The sequence below is a fragment of the Myxocyprinus asiaticus genome, chromosome 3 (assembly GCF_019703515.2).
Source record: "Myxocyprinus asiaticus isolate MX2 ecotype Aquarium Trade chromosome 3, UBuf_Myxa_2, whole genome shotgun sequence".
NCBI classification, from domain to species: Eukaryota; Metazoa; Chordata; class Actinopteri; order Cypriniformes; family Catostomidae; genus Myxocyprinus; species Myxocyprinus asiaticus.
This window is the reverse complement of record NC_059346.1, coordinates 62,182,050-62,195,019: the sequence shown is the minus strand read 5'-3', so window position 1 is coordinate 62,195,019 and position 12,970 is coordinate 62,182,050. Positions and strand designations below refer to the sequence as shown.

Sequence of the window (12,970 nt, the reverse complement as noted above, 5' to 3'; positions counted from 1 at the left end):
AACCGGGCACGTGAGCAATGCGTGCAGTGTCCCTCTTTAACCATGCAGCAGACGCTGAACTCAGCGGACAACATGTTGAAAATGAACTATAAACCCATTTATCAATACGATCTTTTACAATAAAGGCTTTTATGACTCAACATAAATTACTGTACTGAAATACTCGTTTACTTAGAAAAAATTTCTTGATGCAAGTTAACCATGCAGTTACAGGCATGCAATATTTCTCTCATGTAAACAAGATTTTATTTCTGTTCAAACCAAATGCTTTTGCAACCATCCATTTGTTTTTCTATGTAAACGCACGCTAGACGAACATCTTTGTTTTGCTTTGTTTTTTTTTTTATTATGTGTCTCTTGCAGGAGTGCTGTTTTTTTAGATGCGGTGTCTAATTAAAAAGAACTTTAAAAAGCACCTTGAGACACCTGCTTTCTGTTAAACTGTATTTGTAGCCTTTTATAGCACAAGAATGCGAACAATCTGAAGTCATCGTCAGTGCTTGGCACACATCCAAAATTCAAATGCACAGTTTTAGCATTCGACTGTGCACTTTTTTCTTAAATTCGACGAATACTCTGATTTTAATTTGACAGCCCTAGTACAGATGCGATAAACTCAAAAGCGTCTCTCGATTAAATCATGCAGCAGCTCTCCTCACCGCTCAAACATACACATATGATGACCAAATGCAGCCGGTGCCAGCCAGACATCACTTCAATCTATTACGATGGACTTCAGAGGATGAACTGATGCCAACTCCAACCATAAGACATGGGATACTTCATATGCCACTGCCTGAACCTTGGATTTAGGATAGACCTCACCGAAATGACCCGCCGATTGAACTGCGATGCACCTCACTGATCTCTGCCTGCATCACCTTGTTCTAAAGGTAGACTACACTCTTACAATGGAATACATAGCCTATCAATTAATTGCCAACAAAAGCCTTCATCAGCCAACTAACAAAGGACAATGCATCTATGTGAACTTCTGCAGTTAATCCAGGATGAACTTCAAAGACATTAGTCAATCTAACCGTTCATACAAAATCTTTGTTTAAACACTGGCCCTTAACACTTAATTAGTTTACCTATTTTAAACCATGATTTGCACTGCACACAAATAACTAATATTGGCATTATATTCATGTTGTTTAGCCAGAGGGGAACTGGCCCCCACGGTGAGCCTGGTTTCTCCCAAGGTTATTTTTCTCCATTAACCAACATCTTATGGAGTTTTGTATTCCTTGCCACAGTCGCCTTCGACTTGCTCACTGAGGTTCTAAATACAATTATTATTTATTTTTATACACAATTTACGATCATATTTAATCAAACTACACAATGACGACTAAAAAGTTATAGATATTACAGTTTAATTTTCTGTTAACGTATGATTGTCTGTAAAGCTGCTTGGAACGATGCGCGTTTTGAAAAGCGCTATACAAATAAAAATTACTTGACATATGTGAAACAGGTGATCCTATTTGGATACTTTGTTGGTTTGATGTTATTTCTGTTAAGGGAATTGTAAAATTAGCACAATCCTCCGAGTAGCATGCTAGGCAGCTAGTGTTTTCTAATGGGGGCTGTGGAGCTCCTTTACTTTCTCACTGCTTTGTACACACATAGGGTTTTGACCAATCACAGGCTGCAGCACCTTGCACAGTCAGCCACAGTCCCTATATGCCCCAAAAGTACCTACCCCGGAGGAGCTAAAAATGTCCCCTAAAAAGCTTCAAGGAACTACAGTTGTGAAAGCGACTAAAGTACTAATCCCAGGTAAAAGTACCTAAAACAGGCTTTAGTATCACCAGAGGGAAAGGGCATCAAGACAGAACTCCTACAACTATGTTAAATCACCACATGCTGACTTTAAGCACACAGGAACAGAGTTGAACAATGAGCTGTAGAGCTAAATAAACACCATTACAATAACCGTAGCAATATCAGATTGACCTCAAATTCAAACAATCAAAATCCTTGTTCATTTACACAACTGTAATTCTGTAGTAATTTCATGGAGATATCAGAGAACTACAGCAGTTTTAGCAGTGAGAGGGGAAGTGTTTGGTATTAGCAACATAGCAAGGAGCCAGCATAGCGCATAATGAAATCTGGGCTCCCAGAGTCACATAAAGTTGGAAAACAATTACCAAAGAGAACCAAAAATAAGGCCTAATTTTACATACTCTACAGCAGGGGTTCTCAACTGGGGCGTTTAAAGGATGCCAGGGGGCGCTAAGAGCAAATTAGTAGAGAAGGGGGCGTTTATCAGTCACAATAATCAAATATATCGTCATGTTCAACTTTGCATTAAAACGTTTATCTTGACTTGGAGTATATCAGTTGCTTCTCAATTATACGGGTTGGTATGCATTTGTATCACAGTTCATCTGATTTTTAAGTCTAGTGACACATCTGAAGTATCTGGTTTAGCAGTGTCAAATACACAGATGGAGGCACAACCTCGGCTAATGCACCTGTATGGCTCTGTAGATGGATATGGCTCAATGGACAGAGCAGCGTAAGTGCAAAGCTCTTAAAGCTCAAGCTCTTAAACTCGCAGCAAGGCGCGAGAAGTGGAAACCATTTGAATGTGGCACAGAATTCTATCTACATCACCACCCCTGAATTTACTATAGTAACACCAACAGTACTTTAGGCAGAAATAGATAGATAATAAATATTATCATATCATTACTTCAGCTCTATTAAATTTGTCATAGGCTACATTTGGGGAGTGAGGGAATATAATTAATGTGTTACAATTTATATTTATATTTTGTATTTATTGTTTTTACATGTGTTTAGAGTAGAGGCCTGTACCATGAAGGTTGTTGAATGAACTCAGGGTTTCAGGATTGGTTTCAGGTTGACAAATTCAAACCAATCCAATCAGGTTTAATTGGTACCATGATGCAGCTCATCAACTTTCTCTGTCAACTCAGGCTTCGATCCTGACTTTAAGATTAGATTGCGCGCTCGTGCACATGAATGAGTGACGTTTGCATTGCACAACCAATCGTGTGAGAATGCGATTCACAGATTTACCTCTGCTGAAAACTGATGATGAAAATAAGAATTTAAATTCATTTAAACTGTTTTAAGACATTGTTTAAAAAAAAAAAAAAAAAATGCATTTACACTGCTCAAGAGTTTAGCATGAAATCATGAATACTTGAAACACATGATTTACACAGTACAAGGGATGACTGTAAATTGATGAAACAATTAATGACATTTACACAACAAGAAACAGCGGCTGCAAAGAGAGCTCAAGAGGACTGCAGCAAACAAATTCTTAATGTGATTTTATATTATATATATATATATATAACTTCTGGTATATCAGTGCGTAAGTGAATTCATATACAGTAGGCCCACAACAAGAACACACAGGCTTATTAATTTTAAAAGTTTACATTTATTTAAAATATAAAAGCTTTTATATTTCTTTTAATTGAAAACTTTATATATCAATCAAAACTATTACAAATAATATAGGTTACTATTGATTACAAAACAAATATAGAGTATAAAGATGAATATTTTCCCTAAGTTTATTTTCCTTTTTCAAAATGTACCAGTTAGTATATCAAAAAGTGTTTTTAGACAATGGAATAAGCTACTTTGTAAATATATATGGGATAATAAGAAACCTTCAAATGTCTTAAAATTCTTAAGTTGTCAAAAAGGCTTGGAGGACTAGAATTCCCAAATTTAATAAATTATTATAAAGCTGCCCAAATTCAATCTATAATGATTTGGATGAACAAAGAATCTAAAGTGAAATGGAGGAAGATGGAAATTTATCAAATGGGGAAACCTATTAGTATATCCCTGTTCCTACACAAACAAAGCAACAAATTTAAATCAATAGATAATATTGGTATTAATAGTACTTTTAAAAGTTGGTTAGAAAAGAAGAAATAGTACAATTAAGAAAGATTTAATAATTTACAAGAAATTGCTAAAGATCCTGATTTCATGCCAAATAGATTAGATAATACATTTCAGTTTTGGGCAGATAAGAGGTCTGAAAAGATATCAGCAACTGTTCACTGATAATGTAATGGACACCTTTTCAAACCTAGCAAAAAATTATGAGCTTCCAAAATCACATTTAATTATTTACAGGTAAGATGATATTAACAGAAGTAAAATAAATAAAAAAGGAAATGCATCCATTAATAAATTATATATTTGATACATACAACTAATCCAATAAAAATGTTAGGAATTTTAAAGAGTGCACCTGAAAGAGATATACAGGACACTGTGAATAAAATTATATGCAAGTGTTTGGAGGGAATATGCTTGGAAGATACAAATGACATTTTTTTCAACAGGAACACCTGTTATTCAAAGTAAATACAATAGCATGGTAAAAGGGGATTGTTGGAGAAATTGTGGAGAAACAAAAGGCTCATTACAGTCAAATTCTATGTGAGTGCTCTAAATTGACAACTTATTGGAATGAAGTGATCAGACAGGTTAATTTAATATTTAACTGCACAATAGAAATACATCCATAAAACCTTATTTTGGATAAAATGTCATTGTCCTTAAGAAATAAAACTGAACAAAATATATTTTGGGTAATCAGAATAGCAGCTTTCAAACAGATTACAAAAAATTGGCTTAAACCAGAACCCCCACAATTTCAAAGATGGAGAGAAATGATTTTGGAAATACACCAAATAACATTTACAATTAATAATAAAAGTCTGGAATGTGAACATAAATGGGATTTTTGTGTACTGCTTATATTATTATAACTTCAAGTAAAATACTGTATGTTCATCTCGAGTCCATGAAAGAAATAAGAGGTTTGGGTGGCATTCACCCCTTTCCATAGCAATCTTGAGCTTTTAATATTTTAAAAACTATTATTTTTTGCAGGTATCATATTAATCCATCTTACTGGCTGTTTTATAGATAGCTTAATATATTATGTTTATATTTTCAAATATATATTTTTTGCTATGGCTAAAGAGGGTAAATGAAAAGCAATTAAATCAAATTAAAAAAACACTATCTGCTGAAAATATACATTTAGATTCTCAAATAAATTTATCATGAAGAGTCGATTTTGTGGATTTTTAAGATGTTATTTGTAAAGTGTGCTTTAAGAGACACAGGGGAGTGACTTGATTGCGTCAGAGATGTCATTTTGCTTATTGGTTCAGCATCTGTTAGCGATCTGTAATCCAGAACGAAACCTGCTACGAAGCAGGTTAGCCATGTAGCGTAAATTGCTATGGCGATGAACACCGGTAAAAGCCAAACAACTTTCATGGTACCGAAAACCTGGGGTTGAGTCAAACTAAACTAAAACTTACCTGGCTAGCCACCGAAACCGGCTTCATGGTACAGGCCTCTGGTCTACTGTTTATAATTATAAAAAAGCCATAATTTGTTTTAAAGAAATCATGTTACATCTAACCATGGGTGTGAAGATCCATGCTTCCATGTGTTTACTATGGTCTTGTTACAAATACCACTGTTAAAACTATAAAAATAATGAATAAAATGTTCAAAAAGCAAATGTAAAATATATTAACAATATCACTTTTATTATTAGTTTCTGTCTTCACATTTCGAATTCAAGAAACGCAAGTTTTGGTCCACATTCATGACGTGTAAGCCTGCTGAATTAACACAACTTTAAATTATGAAATGCATCGAAGTTGCATTGAGCAAATTAAGCAAATAACACAAATATTGAGTCCAATAGCTTTTTTTAGTAGTCCAAGACTTTTACAGAAATTGACTCCTGAATAATCTACCCTGAAGAGTATTCACTGGCGTAAACAAGAACAACAATGGTGACAACCAACCCCAGTCTCTCCTTCATTGGGCATTCAGATAATCACAGTATTAAAAATGTACATTCACACATATTTGTTTTTGATTTTCCAGACTTCACTGGACTTGATCAGATTAAAAATGGTCAAGGAAAAGAGCATTCAAATTCTTAATACTTAAATTCAGATCAATGTAAAGGTCAGCATAAAATTGAGCAAATTAAGCAAATAACACAAATACTGAGTTGTGTTTGTTTTTTTTCCTTTTTGTTTTTTTGTGTGGGTACAACAAAGTCTCCGCTTTCAAAAAAAATTCACATAATGGGGGGGTGTTCATCAAATAAAGGTTGAGAACCACTGATCTACAGTGAAATACTTCTGTTGTAAAGACCACTGGGCTAATAAACTCTGTCCTACAGAGTCAAACAAATATTACAAAGGCATTTTTTTGATATATATATATATATATATATATATATATATATATATACACACACACATACATACATTGATGTTTTTGGAATAAGCAGTAAATTAAATCACTTTTCTAATCCATTTAACAGAAAACACTGCAGCCAACACACAGTAACTGTGCTAATTTATGCTTATTTTGTAGCTTAGTTGCCTCACCAAGTAGAATATAAAAGGTTAGTTATGATAGGTGTATTATTTGGGGTGAACTACTCCCTTGAGTAAAAAGGAAAAATCATTGTAAAGTACCCTGTTTATGTTCACATGGTATGAAGCACTGATGTAAGCCTTGTCTTCAACAGTAAAAGACACTTTACCTCCTGGTGCACACCTCAAAAGGAATCTCTTCTTACTATTCCTTCTAACTTCTCTCCCTTCCCGTCTACTTTTCTTGAAATAAGCCAAACAAGAGTAAGACCTGAAAACCAAAGGGTACATGGATTAAAATGTATCCAAATGTTCCAAGTTAAATCAGCTGTCACTGAAATGCAGTGGAAAATTACAGACCCGTTACAAACTGCATGCATGGAAAATCCCTAAATTTATTACACAAAATAGGTAAAGGCAGACTTCTGAAAAATCTATTTTTAGATTAGCAACAGTTGGTGGGCAGAGTGTATGCAGTTTTTTTTTTTTTTTTTTTTTTTTTTCAGTGCAACAGTGATGGAAAAGTCCAATAGCTTTTTTTAGTAGTCCAAGACTTTTACAGAAATTGACTTCTGAATAATCTACCCTGAAGAGTATTCACTGGTGTAAACAAAAACAACAATGGTGACAACCAACCCCAGTCTCTCCTTTATTGGGCATTCAGATAATTACAGTATTAAAAATGTACATTCACACATATTTGTTTTTGATTTTCCAGACTTCATCAGATTAAAAATGAAAAGAGCATTCAAATTCTTAATACTTCAGATCAATGTAAAGGTCTGCATAAAATTGCAAAATGCCCTATCATCTCACTGCAGACAAAAAACAAATGTGAATGTGGCTTCCCAGTGCAGAAAAATGCTTTGTGTCCTTAAGTTTTAATGTTCACAGTGAAGTAATGGAATATGACTGTGCTGCTTCTCAAAAAAAAAAAAAAAAGCACATTAATATTTTTCCCCAGTTTTTCACAAAATGGCTGAATTTCCACCTCAATGTTGTAACAGAATATATTTAAAGATGTTCATGCCATAAAACTAAATATCTGTTTTTACATATTTCAAAAGGAATCTCTAAATAGTCCTGTGTCTCACTTCCCTCATGTAACTTACAGAAATATCCAGATACCAAATATTACACATGATGACTATTCAATTCCTGTTCATGACACCAGGGAGAATAAAATCCACCTATTTCCCCACCCACCTATAGGTCTGACTGATGATTATAATATTTGCAGTTGAAATGGAGGGGGGGGGGGGGGGGGGGATGCATTAAATGAAAATACCAGAGCAGGTAAAAGAGTGACTTGACAATGACTGTTTAATATTTCAACGAAACGGAGGAAATTTGTAGTTTCAAAACAGCTTGAGTGATAAAATCTTTAAAAATCTAAATGACAAAAAAAAATAAAATAAAAAAAAATAGCATGATGCAGTTTGGCCTAAAGGAACAAACTCAAAAACATCCACAAACGCATTGTAACCAAAATATGCAGTTCATGAAATGGGAAGTGATGAAGGAAAAAAAAAAAAAAAAAAATCCCTACAAGCCAAATTAATTGCAATTTTTTTTTTTAATTTCTCGAAATATCTGCCGACAGATGGCGCCAATTTCGCTGCAAAAACGAAAACATTTATAATCTATTTTTTCGATAATAGCGTTCTCACTCAATAACCACATTTTCATTATATTAATCTGCATCCAAACTCAGTTCATAAAGTTCAAATAAACCACCGAACAGTTTAAGCAAAGCCATCCTTTCAATCTCCAAAGAGTAAAATTCTATGGAAAATTCAGCAAACATGGCTGCTGCGTGTGCTTTTTATGTTTTCAGATTGAACCCTACCCCGTATGATTTCAACTCCGAAAATTTATTGCAAAAGCATCAACTCGATTTTACATCCAAACACATGAAGAGAAGAACAGAAGAACCGCAACACAAACTCGCTGCAAAACTTTATTTTGAAAACAGCTCGGCAAAAAAATTCAACAGATCCATGCACTGTACGACACATTCAGACCACATTTGAGAGAATTCGCAATCAGATCTTACCGAGCGCATACACATGAACTCCGGATGATTGTTATCAAAGCGGTCGCGTATCAAATGTGTTACATTGTATCATTTGTGAATGAGGAAAGGCGCTTGCCTTGTGCGGTACTTTGTTACCTCCCAAAATGATGCAGGTCATGCGGAAATTTTTCAGGGAACGAAGAAATCCTCCCTTTCGGGTCTCAAAATGACGAAACGAGCGGCCCTTTCTCTAAGCTTTTTTTTTTTTAGAAACGGAGTTCCCGATGTGATCTCATCGAATTTGTCTTTAATCTTCCTGATTGCTATACGCCATTGGCGGCCGATGCTTCACTGTTGGTCGGCTATGTTAATGTTACGATCTGCCCCATGGACACACTCATCCGCCATCATGCAAGGGCAGGTTCTCAATTTGCAAATGCATTAATTTCACACAATGCCTTTATGTAGCTGATATCACGTCAGCTGGCCCATCAAGTAGGTTAGATATGCAAAAATACTGAACTGCAGGCTGCCATGCAATAGAAAATTTGCCCATGCAGATCAGGAGTTTTACACTTATGATATAGTAGTTTCTGTGTCCATCTACTTATATCGTGGGGGGAAAAAAGACACAAAATAAACTATTTGTTGCCCAAATTTTAACTCCAATGCTTTATACCATGATAAGGCTTTAGTTGTGTTTGTTGCGATACTATTTTACAGAGAGGAGAAATCATGTTCTCATAATCATATAAATGTATAAATTAACAGAAAATTACTGTATCAGCTACCCCTTTTTGTGCTGCAGATTTTTAAATAAAAATAATTACAAAGTGAATCTTTAAGCAAAGGACTTTTATGTTTTATGTCCGGTTTTCTGCTTTACTTCTCAAATCTGTTACGTTTCATTGTTGCCATCTAGCGGCGAGTCGTAGGATGGTTAAAAAAAATCCTGAAATTTGATATTAATTTCAAATAAAATATAAATATTTCGATAATGACTGTGTAACAGTGAACTTTCATATACTGCATGCTGTTTTTTTTTTTTTTTTTTTTTTTTTTTTTTGCATTGTTATACTGCTTATAAAAAAGTATACACCCCACCCAACACACCCATGTTAGCCAATATTTACCTCAGAAGTTTTGTAACTTATTTACACAAAGTACTCTGTAATCTTACTGAATGCAGAGACTGTGTTAGTTGTCACAGTTTTTTACTCAATATTTTAGAGTTAATGGGGTTTCTTGGGGTAGGTTTTTTTCATTGAGTTAGTTTCTGTATAGATCTATTTTGTTATAAAAACTTTTATTGATTCTTATGTGAAATATGGAATAAACAGAACATGTACACACAGAATCAACTTAACTCCCATTATATCCCCCTCCCCAACTCCACCCTGCCCCTCAACAAATACACCTGTGGTCAAAGCCTAAATTACACCATGAACACATATAAGCAAACAAACAAAATAAAATATTTGAGAACATAAACAAATATAAAAAATCAACAAAAAAAGAGAAAAGAAATAATTCCACAAAGAATAGAATTTACAATTAAAACCACAATTGTGTTTCTCTCCACATGGTTCTCACTAAGAGCCTTTCAGAAAGGCCAAATACCTGTCCCATTTCTTACCATACATGTCTATTTTGCCAAGCTGTTTAAGTGACATATTTTCAAATGCTGCCACCCTACCCAATTCAGTGAACCATTCTTGGAATTAGGGAGCGCCAACTGACTTCCATCCTCTAAGAATTATAGGTCTGCCAGCCATTACACTAGTTTGGTCCCAGCTTTTTGTATATTTGTCACCTACTTTAATGACGCCCCATCACCCAATATACATAGTCTGGGGCAGAATGAAATCTGACAATTTAAAACCTCACAGATATAATTCTGGACTCTTAACCAGAATTCTTTAATCTTAGAGCAGAACCACAGAGCATGGGCCATGTATCCATCCTCCAACTGACATCACCAGCAGGAAGGTGTGTCTTTTAGACCAAGCCTACACAGTCTATAGGGAGTCCAGTAGAAACAATGCAAAATCTTAAACTGAACAAGGCATACCCTTGCATCCCTCCTCCAATGCCAAGTTCAAATCTCTGTCCCATAACCTCTTAAGAGCAGTCTCTGAATCAACAAGGAATAATACACTGATAATTCATGGCCTTTTCCAAAGGCTGTGAGCACCATATAGAGGGTGCCTGCAGTTTTAGGGGGCTGTGTACTACCACCAAAACTAGTACAAAGTAGATAGCGCAACTGTAAATACCCGAAAAACTGAGACCTAGAAATCCCAAATTGCTAGGTTATATTTTCAAATGATCTCAAAGCTCCATTTTCATAAAGATCACCAAATGTAGCAACACCCCTCTCAATCCATTCTTTCCAGCAAATGGGGGACTTGTTAACATGTAATTTGGGGTTCAGCCATATACTTGAGGAAACATTTAGGTAAGTATCAGAATTAAACGCACGAGAAACTAATAATAATAATAGAATGCATTTTTGCTTCTCTAGGCAATTTAATAGAAAGACTTTGCAATGGTGAGATTGGGCAAGGACTGCTTGTTCAGTGTTGTATTAGGGAGGGGCTCTCTCAGGCGGAAGAGACCAATGGGCCAGGTGTCTGAGATTAAAAGCATAGTAATAAAACAAAATTTTGGGGAGGCCTAATCCTCCTTTGTCAATTGGCCTGTGTAACTTCCTGAAATTTTGTCATTTTCTCTCCCTCGTGTTTTGCAGGCACGCTCGACTGGCATAATCAGTGTTTCCATATGAACATTCATTGTTCTCAGGGCGGCGCCGATCATGCCACTGATTAGCTTGTCAAGCAACACCTGTTCCAGCCTGATTTCACTCCCTACATATACCCTCATGCTTCTCTGTTTCTTTGCCAGATTGTTATTCTAAGTTGAGTACTAACCTCGCTCTCCTTGTTTAGCTGGTCCTGTCTTGTCACTGTCAGTAGTGAGATCTACTGGGACGTCAGCAGGATCAGATCGCCGCCACAAACCAGGCTTTGGAGGAGATGGCTGCATGTCTTGCCAATCTCACCTCCTGTGTGCAACAGCTCCGCCCATCTCTGACTCCTGAATCCCCGCGGGGAGGTTTCCTGACCCCAGCTGAGCGGAATTACGATGTCGGCAACCGAGAATTGTTGGCTGTCCGGTTGGCCTTGAGCAAGTGGCGTCACTGGTTAGAGGGTTCGGCTGTTCCCCGCACAAGAACCCAATGTCCAGGTTCTGTCCGTTCACGCTTTTTTGCAGAGGTGGCAATGCACCTGGAAAGCCGCCAGAGAAGCCCTCATGCGGACTGATGCTCACGTTAAGAGGTCTGCAGACCGGCACCAGGTTAAGGCCCCAACTTACATGTGTGGGCAGAAGGTTTGGTTGTCCTCTAAGGACATCCCTCTCCGAATCCTCTCACGTAAGCTGGGTCCCAGGTTTATCTGACCGTTTCCCATCGCTAAGGTCATCAGCCCGGTGGCGGTTCGTCTCAAACTACCTCCTCACCTTAAGCGTATCCATCCGGTTTTTCATGTTTCAAGAATCAAACCCATTTTACGTTCAGTGTTACGTCCCGCTACTCCAGTCCCTCCTCCGTGTCTTATTGATGGCTCTCAGGCGTACACGTTCAGGAGACTGATCGATGTTAGGCGGAGGGGCAGAGGGTTCCAGTACCTGCTCTACTGGGAGGGCTATGGACCTGAGGAGAGGTGTTATGTCCCGGCTCGGGACATCCTGGACCGCGTCCTTATTGATGAGTTTCACCTCCGGCAAGGTAATTCTGCCCTGGGGGGGTGCACTGTCACGGTTCTGGTAAGCCCGCGGGTTTGTTTTGCCATTTGCTCTCCCTCGTGTCTCACAGGCGCGCTCGACTGGCACGATCGGTGTTTCCATGGGAACGTTGATTTTTCTCAGAGCGGCACCAACCATGCTGCTGATTAGCTTGTCGAGCAACACCTGATTTCACTCCCCATATATGCCCTCATGTTTCTCTGTTTCTTTGCCAGATTGTTATACTAAGTTGAGTGTTAACCTCGCTCTCCTTGTTTAGCTGGTCCTGTCTTGTCACTCTGTTGGTTGCCCACGTTGTTTGGGTTGTGGTTTGCCTTCCAGTCTTTGCTGAGTTCAGCCTGGTAATCCATGAAGGAATTCCAGTCTATGCTCACGTGCCGGGGATCTACACTTCTGCTGTTGCTTGCATTGTCCACTGGACATTTCTCTCATTGTCTAGCTTCTACGGAGGATTCTGACAGTTTCTCCTGACTTCCACAAAGCACACACTCTACTGATGAACACAGTACTCTCTACTCTGCGCAGTGGCACTTTACTGGATTTGAGAATAAATATTCTGGAACTGTTACCTCTGCTCTTGGGTCATTCTGTCCAGCACCTTCACGTTACAGTTTACCATTCCAAATAAAAGACTTAGATATTCTATCAAATTGTTTAAAATAAGAAAGAGGAACTTCTAGAGGGAGAGGCTGTAGTAGATAATAGAATTTGGGGATAC

The 12,970-nt window shown here is 37.1% G+C and overlaps 1 protein-coding gene across 7 annotated transcripts in view; it reads right to left on the bottom strand.

The window, feature by feature from the left end:
- Positions 1-8,864, bottom strand: part of LOC127426017 (zinc finger protein 618-like) — a 74,912-nt gene extending 66,048 nt beyond the window's left edge. For 6 of the 7 annotated variants that reach the window (XM_051672446.1, XM_051672483.1, XM_051672503.1 and 3 more), the window contains exons 1-2: positions 8,488-8,864; positions 6,602-6,702 (exon numbers count right to left, since the gene is read on the bottom strand). The gene's annotated coding sequence lies outside the window, so the exon portion shown is untranslated. The remainder of the gene's footprint in view (positions 1-6,601; positions 6,703-8,487) is intronic. The other variant, XM_051672456.1, reaches the window with a different exon arrangement.
- Between the last annotated feature and the right edge of the window lie 4,106 nt (positions 8,865-12,970).